The 14,318-nt window shown below is 48.7% G+C and overlaps 1 long non-coding RNA gene across 2 annotated transcripts in view; it reads left to right on the forward strand.

The window, feature by feature from the left end:
* Nucleotides 1-3,560: 3,560 nt before the first annotated feature.
* Nucleotides 3,561-14,318, forward strand: part of LOC127042670 (uncharacterized) — a 67,976-nt gene continuing 57,218 nt past the window's right edge. For both annotated transcript variants that reach the window (XR_007772012.1, XR_007772011.1), the window contains exon 1: nucleotides 3,561-3,791. This is a non-coding gene — a long non-coding RNA (uncharacterized LOC127042670). The remainder of the gene's footprint in view (nucleotides 3,792-14,318) is intronic.

The following is a 14,318-nucleotide window of genomic DNA, read 5'->3' on the forward strand; positions in this document are numbered from 1 at the left end:
GTTCATTTGGGTGTTAGGAGTGTGGGTGGAACTGAACCTCTTGTTCGTAATTCCTCGGAGTGGAAGCCATGTGTGCGAGACAGCTCTGAGGTTAAATTGAGATCCTTCTGTCCTGTCCCCTGTAGCGGTCAGTGTATAGAAGTGGGAAAGTCTGGCTTAGACTGTAATTCCCTCTGCTCTCTGTGTAATTCTCTTTTCTGTTTAAGTGTCAAACAGATGAATGAGTCTCTGGGTAAACCCTCTAAGAGTAGTCCTTCAAATTATATGTTAAGTAAATGGCCTTTGCCCAATGGGCCATGTGTCTTCGTCTAGGTGGCAAGCCTCATGAAGGAGGACTCGGGTAGTCTTGTGAGTAAGAATGTTTAAGGGAAGAGACCAGGAGGGGTGGGGGGCTAGTTGAGAAGCCCACCCTCCTAGCTAAACTGGTAGTGGAAGAAGTTGGTGCCTATGGAAGGGACGGTTCAGTGAGAAAAGCAGGATCGGGCCCAGGCGGGCAGGCAACAGACAGAGAGATTGGAAAACAGGTTGGAAAACTTTAAGGGTGTAGTGGAAGGAAGGAGTAAGTAAGTGTAAGCATGGGGATTTCAAATACCCAGAGCTTACTTGGAATGGTGATTTGAGTTGATAAAAGTGGCTGTTGGGAGACAAGCAAGTGATTTAAGGGAGAGTGAGAAGTTAACTCTGTAGTTGCTGGAGGAAACAGCAGTTGAACTTTGTAAAAATGCTAAAGAGGAAAGTTCTTGGTGTCTTTGAAATGTTTGTAAATAAATTGAGGCAAAGAAATTGTTAATTGCAATCATTTAGAATTTAGTTAAATTAGCTGAAGAATGTATATAGTGCTATGTAATTGAAATTTTATTAGGCTGTAAGGGCACTATAAGTAGTGATGTTTTCTTTCAGTGTTTGAAAGCAAGAGTTAAAAGTAAAAAGCAAGCCAGAAAGCATCTGTATTCATGCAAATTATCTAACTGATAAGGTAGGAGCCACTGAAACCTGGGCTGCCTATGAAACACATAAAATATGGGATAATTCCTCTGTTTTTCCTGAAATCAACAAGGGTATTTGTCTATTTTAAGCAATGATTGTCTGCCCAGAAGGGGTAGACCTCTGTTTTTTTGTCTTTCAGATAATCAGAGAAAACTGATGCCAGCTAAACAGCATTCAACGTACCATGCATTTACTGGCACAATAGAAATTATGTTTTGTGTTCTATGTTCTGTCTTGTGGTGTTTGTCTTGTGGCCGGAATTTTTGTGTTTAATATTTTTATAAAATAATCTAGTTTAAAATCAAACAAAAAGGTTAAATTAAAATGCAGATACTTGTTTTGTTCAACTTGGAATACAAAGTGTTTAGATAAATCAGGAGAATGTGATATACTAAAGTCTAATGCATTTCCTTAAGTAAGGAAAAGAAACTTTATTGGTCAAATTGTTAATTGCAAAAATTGTTGTTAAAATTTGCATACCAACAGTCTTTGAAAGCAAGGACATGAAAAGTTAACCCACTCCCCATATTGTACATGGGATCTTTCTGGCTACCTCAGATTTCTAGCCAGAGGGCTGGGGATGGTGGAAGGCTATTGGACTAGAGGTTGTATTGAGTGAACTCCTCAAAGTGGGTGTGCTTGTCCTGGCTTGTTGCTCGAAAGCTCTGTAATAAGGTTATTTTAGTAAAAGGGTGTGTGTGGCATATATTAAATAATAAGACTAATGTACTGTATAATGACAATGTGTAGGTGTTCATTGTTGGGAAAAAGGTGTATGAGTAAAAAGTGAAAGTTTCCTTTGCAGGTTAAAAGAAGCCAAGAAGGGAAGAAGCACAAAGAACAGAATGAATTAACTGAAAAAATAAAATAAAATAAAATAAAATAGCAAGCTCAGGCTATAGATAAGACACTGACTCCATTCAAGGACACTGCTCACAGTTAAGACTTGGTTAACAACCAGGAAAAGGAGGGCTTGAATTTGCCCATGCAGCTATGAGATCTGAAAAACACTGCCAGGCACTAATGAAATGTGTTAAGTTTTTTTTCTCACAGGTAAGGAAGCGCTACCCAAAGACCCTAGCAGCCCTGCCACTCCTTGGAACCAGGAGACGGGATTGATGTAAAGGTCCACCAACGAAAGACTGCCTTGGCTCCATGCTGGAAAGGCCCTTAAGTCCTGATGACTACCAACACCGCTGTGAAGTACCAAAGACTGACTGCTTGGACCCAAGATTCTCACTGCAAAAAGACCCCTCCACATTGGGAGAATTCTCCTACTGATGATTAGCCTATTTCACCTTCTAGCTCCACTGTGCCTTCTGGACAGTAGGGAAAAAGTACAAGGTGAAGTGCTAGTAGCCTCTCCCTTATCCACTGACAGATCTACTGTGCCTTTGAATTTTTCTAGAAAAAGCAAAACCATTACAGGGTGATGTGCTAGTAACCTCTCCCCTATATGATGCTGCACCAAGACTGTTTTGGGAAAGAAGAAGGAACACTCACTCCACTGAAATTGCTAAAGTCCAGGAATTCCTGACTAGAAAGGACATTAAGAACTGACCCCGGTGAAGAAACAAAGAATTGTACACTGGCAGAAAAAATTTGAGGGACCCATGCTTGGGAATGTGGTATTGATTGGATTTTGGGGTTTATTCTACAGGCTGTGCCCTGTGTTGTGGATAAATTCTTCAGCATGTATTGCTCTCTCTAATTGGATTTTAAATAACAAGTACCCGAAGAGTTTGTTCTGCCACTGGAAATTTTACCTGTATTGAAACCATTCCAGTGACTAATAATGTAACCCCCTCCTATGCTATTAATGTCAATGCCTTTTAAAAGTACCTGAAAATAGTTAAATAACAAATGTAATATAGTACTACACCAAGGAAAGATGGTATTAAATATCACTGAGGCTGGGAAGGCATTGCAGTGGGATCTAGTATGTTTGGAGATTCAGAATTTCCTGAATGACCAGCTGATGGCCATTTGGAGTGATCTTGAGTACCAGACTTGGCCCACTGCCCTTACAGACACATCAGGAGTACCATCTGATCTGTGGTCATGGAGATATACTAAAGACTTTCTGGGTGGAAGTGTAAACATTTACAGTGCTCCTTCCAAGCATTTGGACTGGGGGGTGTGGGCTTCCACATACCGAATCCTGACGGGTCCATGGGGAGGATGCACATGGGACTGGATTATTCACCGAAACATCTGGGAAATTAGACCACTTGGTATACCTAACTGATTTATAGTCAGTGCCCCAATCCCTTAGTTGTCAGACAAACAGGATTCCACTCTTTTGTCCGTGCACTCATTCCTGGATTGTGGGTGGCTAAGCTCAAGAGAGCAGTTGTAAATATTTCTGCAGAGCTTGAAAAAAACCAGCTAATGCATTAATAGACGCTTTCCAAAAGTTGCAACGAAAGACTGATGAAGTAGCAGAAGTAACTTTGCAAAATAGGACGTGTGCTAAATGCCATGAATGCTGAATTAGAGAGGGGCTTGTGCTCGCATTGGGGAAAAATGTTGCTTTGCTGTTAATCACTCTGGCTTAATTGACAAAGATTTACAAGCTATTAAGAATGTTGCTGTTGTTTTCCATGCTATATCTCTTGATCACACTTTTAGTTTTAAGGACCTCCACTCAGACCTTGGGTCATGGTTTACTAGCCTCCCCCGTACAATTGTTAAATGGATATGTGTCCCAAGAGTCCCATTATGGTCCTCTAGGGACAAAGGGGGGATTGTTAGGCCTGAATAAAGATATAGCAGACAAAACCAGGTATGCCAACCTGACCAAAGTCAGGCTAACAGAGGTTTGTGGGTAATCCCTGAGTGGAAAACACTGAGAAGCAGCAGCATGTCTCACAAGCACTGGGAAAAAGTGAGATAAGAGAGAAGCTGCATTCCTGGCATAGTACCAGATGTGCTGTGTTCGGGCAGCTCCTTCGAAGAACTGATAAGAGTCCTAGTTTCCCAGCCTCCTTATTTTCGCTCCCTGGTTTTGTTCTTTGTTTGTTTTTAACTCCCCTACATTTCTAACTTTAGGCATGCATGTATACTAAAGGTGTCTAGTTTCTAGTTGTTAGAAGAAGGGGGTGGGTTGCTCCAGTGAATAATTTATGACGCGACGGAACCGTCTACATAGGCTTATACTAAGATGTAAAGAGCAGGCTGGTTCTCTCTGGAGACGAGCTGCTCTCTATTGATGCGTGCACTTGTCAATAAAGAGCTTTTGATCGGACCTTGCTGGTGTTGCCTGTCTCTCTCGCGGTCAGACAACGAACTTTGCCGTCTGGGTTAGAGTCCCTGACATAAGTATAATCTAATATCTCATTGAAAGGTGACAGGGCCAGAAAGAGTTAATTAACTCACCTCACCGACTGACCTGACCCGTGGGTGAACCTTAAAAACTGGTTAACAAGATATGTAAATGAACAGAGCTTTGAAATGCAAGTCTGCAGTGTTAGAGGCAGAAGGGGAGGTGTTTGCTCAGGTCTTGTGATGTCAGCAAACAAGTCTTGTCTATTGCTCTAGTTTTAATTCAAAGAGCAAAAAAAGAATATTAACATTTATGATGATACTTGAGTGAAATAGTATTATTGTCTGTGTCTCTTTGAAGGTTGTGGTAATCTGTATCTGAACTGTTTGATGGATGTACTAATTGCCAGGATGTTTGGAAGAAGAGTTAAGCCTATTGTTTTCTCAGGCTGAAAGGCTGCTGGAAATGTTTAAGAACCTGGGACACGATCCTTCTTCATCTCAGATCTGCTTTGGGTTTCAAGAGGGGGAACCCTTAAGCCACAAGGATTGAGATCCCCAGTCATTGACTGGAGCCACCCTGAATATGGACATTGGATTATAACCTATGGACTATTTCTAAAAGGACTTTTGGCAACTACAAGCTCATCTCTACTTTGTATCTGAACCTCAAAAATTGAATTCAAGTCTATATGTCTATTAATCTTTTAAACAACACTCACTCTCTCTCTTTTCTTTTCTAATAAATTTTAGCTTAGTTAATAAGAATTGGCTATAGCATGTATTTTAGGTAAAATCTAAGTTATAATTGAACCTGGTTATGTGGCTGATCCTTTGGGATCGGAAGAATCATTTCTTTAACATGATGAAGTAAGATTTTCAGGAATCATCATCATATCTAACAGGTGTGTCTGGACGGAGGCCTGAGGCTGGGTACTTTAAGGGAACTGCGTGGTTTAAACTTCTAAGTAACCAGTGAGGTACTACAGAAGCTGTTTTGTGCTGGCTTGGTAAATCTAAGTATTGAAATAACCAGCAGCGTTTGGGATTTGTCTGCCCTGTTTTGTTTGCAATTCACTCTGATTGAGTGAGCTGAGCTGGTTCCCACGGGCAGCACCGTCACACCTACAGCCAGGCTGCAGAGGTCCGGGGGATCTTAGGGGCCTTGGGGTGCACAGATACCTATGTCCAGGCCATAGCGGTCCCTGAGGGGCTTAGAGAGTTTGGGGGGACACAGATACCAATCTCCATGCTCTAGGGTCCCATGGGGGCTTAGAGGGTTCGTGGGGGGCACATATTCCTACATCCAGGCTGTAGGGTTACCAGGGGGGCTTAGGGGGTTAGTGGGGGGCAAAGATACCTACGTCCAGGCTGGAGGCATCCTGGGAGTCTTAGGGGATTTGTGGGGGCCAAAGACACCTATGATGTCCAGGCTGTAGGGGTACCAGTGAGTTTTAGGGGTTCGAGTGGGCACAGATACATATGTCCAGGCTATATCGTTCCCAGGGGGGGTTCGAGGTTTCGTGAGGGGCACAGATATCTACGTCCAGATTGTAGATGTCACGGGAGGGGGGGTTCGGGGGGTTGTGGGAGAGCAAATACCTATGTCCAGGCTGTAAAGGGTTCCTGGGGGCTTAGAGGGTTTCTGAGGGGCACATATACCTACGTGCACACTGGAGTGTCGCAAGGGGCTTATGGAGTCTATATGGGGAACAGATACCAATGTTCTGGCTGTATAGGTCCCTCGGGGGCTCAGGGGGTTTGTGGGGGGCACAGATACCTAAGTTCAGGCTCGAGGGATCTCTGAGTGTCTTAGGTGTTTGGTCCGAGGCACAGATACCTACGTCCAGGCTGCAGGGGTCTCGGAGGGGCTTAGGGTCTGTCACGGAGTGTGGGGGAGTCCGGTCCTGCACCCCTTTTCCTGGGACTCACAGTGACTCTCAGCCAGCCAGTAAAACAGAAGGTTTATTGGACAACAGGGGCGAAGGATGCAGCAGAGCTTGGAGGCACAAGCAGGACCCCACAATCAAGTCCTTCTAGGGGTTCAGGAAACTTAGTTCCCAGTTTGGGAATCCCTGAATTCCAACCACCCAGACCAAAACCGAAACTGAACTAACCCAACTCCCTCCAGCTGGCCATTTCCTGTGTCCAGCTTCCCGGGCAAAGGTGCTGACCCCTTCCCCCCACCTAGCTCAGGTTACAGGCTGAGCACGTGTCCGGTCCTAAAGTCACCCCCTGCTCTCCCATCCCCCACACAGACAGTCCCTACTCCATCACAGTAATGCCCAGAGCATTTCCCGCATGGAGCCACAGTGACACCATGTGGCCACGCACGGTAACGCACAGAACATTTCCCATATGGAGCAACTGTGACACCGTGTGGCCAGGCAGGGTAATGCACAGAGCATTTCCCGCATGGAGCAACATTGACGCCTTGTGACCACACCAGGTAATGGACAGAGCATTTCCTGCATGGAGCAACAGTGACACCATGTGGCCATGCAGGGAAATGCACAGAGCATTTCCTGGATGGAGCAACAGTGATTCCATGTGGCCACGCAGGGTAATGCACAGAGCATTTCTCTCATAGAGGAACAGTGACAACATGTGGCCATGCAGGGTAATGCACAGAGCATCACGCCTATGTAGAGGCTGTAGAGATCCCTGGGGGGCTTATGGGTCGTGGGGGGCACAGATAGCTACGTCCAGGCTGGAGACATTCTGGTGGGCATTAGGGGCTTCATGAGGGGCACAAATATCTACGTCAGGGCTGGAGAGGTCCCTGGATGGCTTAGGGGGTTGTGGTGAGCATAGATACATACGTCTACGCTGCAGGGGTCCCAGAGGGACTTAGGGGGTGTCACGTAGTGTGGTGGAATCTGGCCCTGCACCCCTCTTCCTGGGACACACAGTGACACAGCCAGCCAGTAAAACAGAAGGTTTTTTTGGCCAACAGGAATGAAGGATACAGCAGGGCTTTTGGGCACAACCAGGACCCCTCAATCGAGTCCTTCTGGGGGTTCAGGAAGCTTAGTTCCCAGTTTGGGATTCCCTGAATTCCAACAACCCGGCTCCAAACCAAAACTGAACTAACTCCCTCCAGCCAGCCCCTTCCTTTATTCAGCTTCCTGGGCAAAGGTGCTGACCCCCTCCCCGCTGCCTAGCTTAAGTTACAGGCTTAGGTCCTGTGCCTCACCTAAAGTCACCCGCTGCTCTCCCAGTCCCCACACAGACAGTCCCCACTCCATCACAGTAATGCCCAGAGCATTTCGCGCATGGAGCAACAGTAACACCGTGTGGCCATGCAGGGTAATGCCCAGAGCAGCTCCCCCGTGGAGCAACAGTGACACCATGTGGCCACACAGGGTAATGCACAGAGCATTTCCTGCATGGAGCAAGAGTGACACCGTGTGGCCACACAGGGTAATGCACAGAGCTTTTCGTGCATGGAGCAACAGTGACACTGTGTGGCCACAAACGGTAATGCACAGAGCATTTTCTGCATGGAGCAAGAGTGACACCGTGTGGCCATGCAGGGTAATGCACAGAGCATTTCCCGCATGGAGCAACATTGACACCTTGTGACCACACCAGGTAATGGACAGAGCATTTCCTCCATGGAGCAACAGTGACACCATGTGGCCATGCAGGGAAATGCACAGAGCATTTCCTGGATGAAGCAACAGTGATTCCATGTGGCCACGCAGGGTAATGCACAGAACATTTCTCTCATAGAGGAACAGTGACAACATGTGGCCATGCAGGGTAATGCACAGAGCATCACGACTATGTAGAGGCTGTAGAGATGCCTGGGGGACTTAGGGGTCGTGGGGGGCACAGATAGCTACGTCGAGGCTGGAGACATTCTGGTGGGCTTTAGGGGCTTCATGAGGGGCACAAATATCTACGTCAGGGCTGGAGAGGTCCCTGGATGGCTTAGGGGGTTGTGGTGAGCATAGATACATACGTCCATGCTGTAGTGGTCCCTGAGGCTTTAAGGAGTTGGTAAGGGTCACAGAAACCTAAGTATGGTCTGGAGGGGTCCCTGGGGGACTTAAGGGTTTGTGGTTGCGCAGATACCTACGTACCGGTTGGAGGGGGCACTGGGGAGCTTAGGGTTTTGTGTGGCGTACACACAGCTATAACCAGGCTGGTGGGGGCCCTATGGGTCTTAGAAGGCTGGTGGGGGGCAGAGATACCTATGTAGGGACTGGAGAAGTCCTGGGGAGGGCTTTAGGGGTTCCTGGAAGTCACAAATATCTACGTCCAGGCTGGAGGAGTTCTGGGGGTATTAGGGAGTTGTGCGGGGGCACAGATACCTATATCGAGGCTGTAGGGGTCCTGGGGTTGCTTTGCGGAATTTTGGGGTACAGATACCTACTTCCATGCTGCAGGGGTCGCTGGGAGGATCAGTGGGTTCGTGAGGGTGCACAGATATCTACGTCCGGTCTATAGGGATCCTGGGGGGGTCTTAGGGGTTTGTAAGGGGCACAGATACATTCATCCAGGCAAGAGGGGTCCTAGGGACCTTAGGGGGTTCATGCTGGGCACAGATACCTGCGTCTAGGCTGGAGGGGTTTTGGGGGTCTTAGGAGGGTTGTGTGGGCACAGATACCTATGGCGATGCTGGAGGGGTCCTGTCATGTCTTAGCGGATTCGTGGGGTCAGAGATACCTACATCTAGGCTGGAGGGGTTCCGGGGGGATTAGGTGTGTTTGGGGGGGAACAGCTACCTACATCCTGATGGTAGGTGGCCCTGTTTAGCTTAGGCGGTTTTTGTTGGTCACAGATACAAACATCCATGCTGTAGGGGTCCCGAGGGACTTTGTGGGGCTCTAGGGGTAACAGATACCTACCTACAGTCTGGAAGTTTCCTGTTTGTATTAAGGGGTGTGTGGGGCATACAGATGCCTACATCTGGGCTTGTGGGTTCCCTGGGGGGCTTAGAGGTTTGTGGAGAGCACAGATACCATTATCCAGGCTAGATGGGTTCTGGTGTTATTAGGGGGTTGTGGGGGGCACAGATACCTATGTAAGCAGAAGCAGGATGAACTCTACCCTCACATCTGGTGGTGAATTATGGCAAGTGTGGAAAAGGATTTCAGTGTCTGATCATGTTTGCATAGACACACTCACCGTGCGTGACATGGCCACGGCAGCCTGGGATGGTTACTTTGGCAGCTATGGTATCCCCAGTTTATTTGTTGTTGGGGTGTGAGATGTGGAGTGTTGTCACCCTGATTGTGTGGATGAGGAACTGTGAAACAGCTTTGAGACAGGGATTCTCACCATCAGTTGAGTGGCACTCACTAGACAAGGGAGTGGGCTCCTTGGATGAGCCAGAAACATCAATTACATCTTCTTCTTTTTTAACAGTTGAGTAGTAGAGCTGGTTGTTGAATTTTATAATAACTGAAGATTGAGGTTCCTGAGCTGAAGTCATTGAAGTGCTGTGTTAAATAGTGGGGGAATTTGAAACTATATTGCAGAGCAGATGATGGAGAAGAGCAGTTTGTGGAGCACTTGGAATGGCTCACGGAGTGAAGTAAGCTAAGTAGTTTTTGGAGACAGCTGGAGCAGATCACAGGTTGGTTGGTGGAGCAGAGCAGCTGGTGGACTGAGCTGAGCAGTTTGTGGGAAAGGTAGAAGCAGAATCCCACGGAGAGGCAGGGCAGACAGCAGTGGACCACGTAAGGTGCCCCTTTCTACCCAGGCTGGCAGGGGGGAGAACCCGGCAGATAGACTCTTGAACTCTGGGGCTGCGGGAATGTGGGTGATTATGGGGTTGCTGGAGTCTTGAAATATTTGAGGTATTGTACTTTGGAGTCTTGGGGTGATTTCGGGATTGCTAGATTCTAGAGCCCAGGGAAAAGGACACGGCCTAGTTGAGGTGTTTTCCAAATTTAATGCTATGTTGTTTATCTCACGTTATTAAACATTTTCTGCTATACCCAGATTCTATGATTGCGAGAGGGGAAGTATTGCCTCTTTAAGGCACCTAGGGGTGTGTATGTAAAATTTTCCCATGTCACTGGGTGAGGGCTCGATCTGGTTTGCATTACGTAAAAGAGAAGGGACCCCTATGTATTGAACCCAGTCCTTGCTGCTATCAATTCAGCCTGGCAGACGGGTTCCACCTATGTCCAGGCTGAAGGGGTCCCTGGGGATATGAGGAGGTTCCTGGGGGGCACAGAGATCTAGGTCCAGGCTGTAGGTGTCCCTGGGGTGCTCAGGGGTTTGGGGCACAGATACCTACGTCCCAGCTGCAGGGGTCCCAGAGGGGCTTAGGGGGTGTCATGGAGTCTGGTGGAATCTGGCCCTGCACCCCTCTTCCAGGGACACACAGTGACTCAGCCAGCCAGTAAAACAGAGGGTTGTTTTGGCCAACAGGAACGAAGGATACAGCAGGGCTTTGGGGCACAACCAGGACCCGTCAGTCGAGTCCTTCTGGGGGTTCAGGAAGCTTAGTTCCCAGTTTGGGATTCTCTGAATTCCAACTACCCAGCTCCAAAAAAAACCTGAACTAACTCCCTGCAGTCGACCCCTTCCTGTGTCCAGCTTCCCGGGCAAAGGTGCTCACTCTCTCAGCCCTGCCTAGCTCGAGTTACAGGCTTAGGTCCTGTCCCTCACCTAAAGTCACCCCCTGTTCTCCCATCCCCCATACAGACAGTCCCCACTCCATCACAGTAATGCCCAGAGCATTTCGCGCATGGAGCAACAGTAAAACTGTGTGGCCATGCAGGGTAATGCCCAGAGCATTTCCCCCGTGGAGAAACAGTGACACCATGTGGCCACACAGGGTAATGCACAGAGCATTTCCTGCATGGAGCAAGAGTGACAGCGTGTGGCCATGCAGGGTAATACACAGAGCATTTCCTGCATGGAGCAACAGTGACAGCGTGTGGCCACACAGGGTAATGCACAGAGCATTTCCTGCATGGAGCAACAGTGACACCATGTGGTCATGCAGGGTAATGCACAGAGCATTTCCCCGCATGGAGCAACAGTGACACCGTGTGGCCACACAGAGTAATACACAGAGCATCGCACCTACGTGGAGGCTGTAGAGATCCCTCGAGGGCTTACGTGGGTTCGTAGGGTCACAGATATCTACATCCAGTATGGGCGGGACCCTGGGAGAGTTAGGGGGGTTGTGAGGGGCATAGGTAGTTGCGTCCAGGCTGTAGAGGTCCTGGTGGGGATTAAAGGCTTCCTGGAGGACAGCAATATCTACGTCCAGGCTGAAGGGGTCCCTGGACGCTTAGGGGGTTGTGGTGAGCACAGTGATCCCTGGGGGTATAGGGACTTGGTGAGGGGCACAGATACCTATGTATGTCCTGGAGGGGGTCCCTGGGGGGGGCTTAGTGGTACTGTAGGAGACACAGATACCTACGTCCAGGCTATAGGCATTCTGGGGGGGCTTAGGGCTTTGGGGGGGCACAGATACGTACATCCAGGCTGGAGGGGTCCCGGGGGGCTTAGGTGGTTTGTGGGGAGGGGCACAGATATGTACATGCAGGCTGGAGAGGTTCCGGAGAGGATTAGGGGTTTTTGCGGATGGCAGAGATACCTATCTCCATACTCTAGGGGTCCCGGGGGGCTTAGGGTTTTTTGGGAGGCACAGATATCTATGTCCAGGTTGGAGTGGTTCCTGGGGGGTTTAGGGAGTTCCTGGGGGGCACAGATACCTAGGTCCATGCTGTAGGGTTCCCTGGGTGGATTAGGGGTTTTCTGGGTGGCAGAGATACCTACGTCTAGGCTGTAGGGGTCCCTGGGAGGCTTAGGGGGTTTGTGGGGGGCAGAGATACCTACTTCCAGGCAATAGGTCTTCCAGGGGGAATTAGTGTGTTGGGGGGGCACAGATACCTAGGTTCAGGCTGGAGGGTTCCCGGGGGGGGGGGCTTACGCCTTTTGTGTTGGGCACAGATATCTGCATCCAGGCTGGAGTGGTCCCTGAGGGGGCTACAGCGGTTTCTGGTGGGCACAGATAACTACCTCCAGTCTGGAGGGGTTTCTCGGCACTTAGGGGTTGTGGGGGGCACAGATACTTCCATCCAGGCTGGAGGGTCCCTGGGGGGCTTAGCGGGTTCATGTGGGGCACAGATACCTAAGTCCAGGCTGGATGGGTCCAGTTGGGGCATATGGGGTTCAGGGAGCACAGATGCTTATCTCTAGGCTATAGGGGTCCCTGGTGGGCTTAGGGGGTTTTGGCAGGGCCCAGATACCTAAGTCCATGCTGTAGGCGTCCCTACAGGTGCTTATGGGTTCGTGGGGTGCACAGATACTTATGTCCAGTCTGGAGGGGACAGGGGGGGTTGGGGTTTCATGAGGGGCACAGATACAAACCTCCAGGCTGTAGGAGTCCCAGGGAGGCTGTGGGGGTACAGATACCTACATCTAGTCTGGATGGGTCCTGGGGGTTATAGGGGGTTTGTGGGGGGCACAGATACCTAGGTACAGGCTGTCGGTGTCCCGAGGAGATGAGGCGGTTCACTGGGGGCTCAGATACATCCAGGCTGGATGTGTCCCGAGGAGCTTAGGGGTTTTGTGGGGTGCTCAGACACCTGTGTCCAGGCTGTAGGGATCCCTGGGAGGTTAGAGGTTCGTGGGTGTCACAGATAGGGACTTCCAGGCTGAAGGGGTCGCTGGGACGTTTAGGGGGTTTGTGGGAGTACAGATACCTACGTCCAGGCTAAAGGGGTAATGGGGGTGCTTAGGGAATCGGGGCGGACACAGATACCTACGTCCAGGGTCTAGGGGTCCCGAGAGGATTGGGGGTTGAGGGGGGAACAGATGCCTACGTCCTAGCTGAAGGGGTCCTGGGTGGTTTAGGAGGTTCGTTGGAGTCACAGATACCTAAGTCCAGGCTGTAGGGGTTCCTGGGGTATTCGGGGATTTCTGGGGGTCACAGATACCTACGTTCAGACTGGAAGGGTTCCAGAGGGCTTAGGAGATTTATAGGGGGACAGATACCAACATCCTGACTGTAGGGGTTCCCGTGGGGATTAGGTGGTTTATGGGGGGCACAGATTACTCATAGACTCATAGACTCTAGGACTGGAAGGGACCTCGAGAGGTCATCGAGTCCAGTCCCCTGCCCTCATGGCAGGACCAAATACTGTCTAGACCATCCCTAATAGACATTTATCTAACCTACTCTTAAATATCTCCAGAGATGGAGATTCCACAACTTCCCTAGGCTATCTATTCCAGTGTTTAACTACCCTGACAGTTAGGAACTTTTTCCTAATGTCCAACCTAAATCTCCCTTGCTGCAGTTTAAGCCCATTGCTTCTTGTTCTATCATTGGAGGCTAAGGTGAACAAGTTTTCTCCCTCCTCCTGTTGACACCTTTTTAGATACCTGAAAACTGCTATCATGTCCCCTCTCAGTCTTCTCTTTTCCAAACTAAACAAACCCAATTCCTTCAGCCTTCCTTCATAGGTCATGTTCTCAAGACCTTTAATCATTCTTGTTGCTCTTCTCTGGACCCTCTCCAATTTCTCCACATCTTTCTTGAAATGTGGTGCCCAGAACTGGACACAATACTCCAGTTGAGGCCTAACCAGCGCAGAGTAAAGCGGAAGAATGACTTCTCGTGTCTTGTTTACAACACACCTGTTAATGCATCCCAGAATCACGTTTGCTTTTTTTGCAACAGTATCACACTGTTGACTCATATTAAGCTTGTGGTCTACTACGAGCCCTAGATCTCTTTCTGCCATACTCCTTCCTAGACAGTCTCTTCCAATTCTGTATGTGTGAAACTAATTGTTCCTTCCTAAGTGGAGCACTTTGCATTTATCTTTATTGAACTTCATCCTGTTTACCTCAGACCATTTCTCCAATTTGTCCAGATCATTTTGAATTTTGACCCTGTCCTCCAAAGCAGTTGCAATCCCTCCCAGTTTGGTATCATCCGCAAACTTAATAAGCGTACTTTTTATGCCAACATCTAAATCATTGATGAAGATATTGAACAGAACCGGTCCCAAAACAGACCCCTGCGGAACCCCACTTGTTATACCTTTCCAGCAGGATTGGGAGCCATTAACAACTACTCTCTG

Source organism: Gopherus flavomarginatus, unplaced genomic scaffold (assembly GCF_025201925.1).
Source record: "Gopherus flavomarginatus isolate rGopFla2 unplaced genomic scaffold, rGopFla2.mat.asm mat_scaffold_89_arrow_ctg1, whole genome shotgun sequence".
NCBI classification, from domain to species: domain Eukaryota; kingdom Metazoa; phylum Chordata; order Testudines; family Testudinidae; genus Gopherus; species Gopherus flavomarginatus.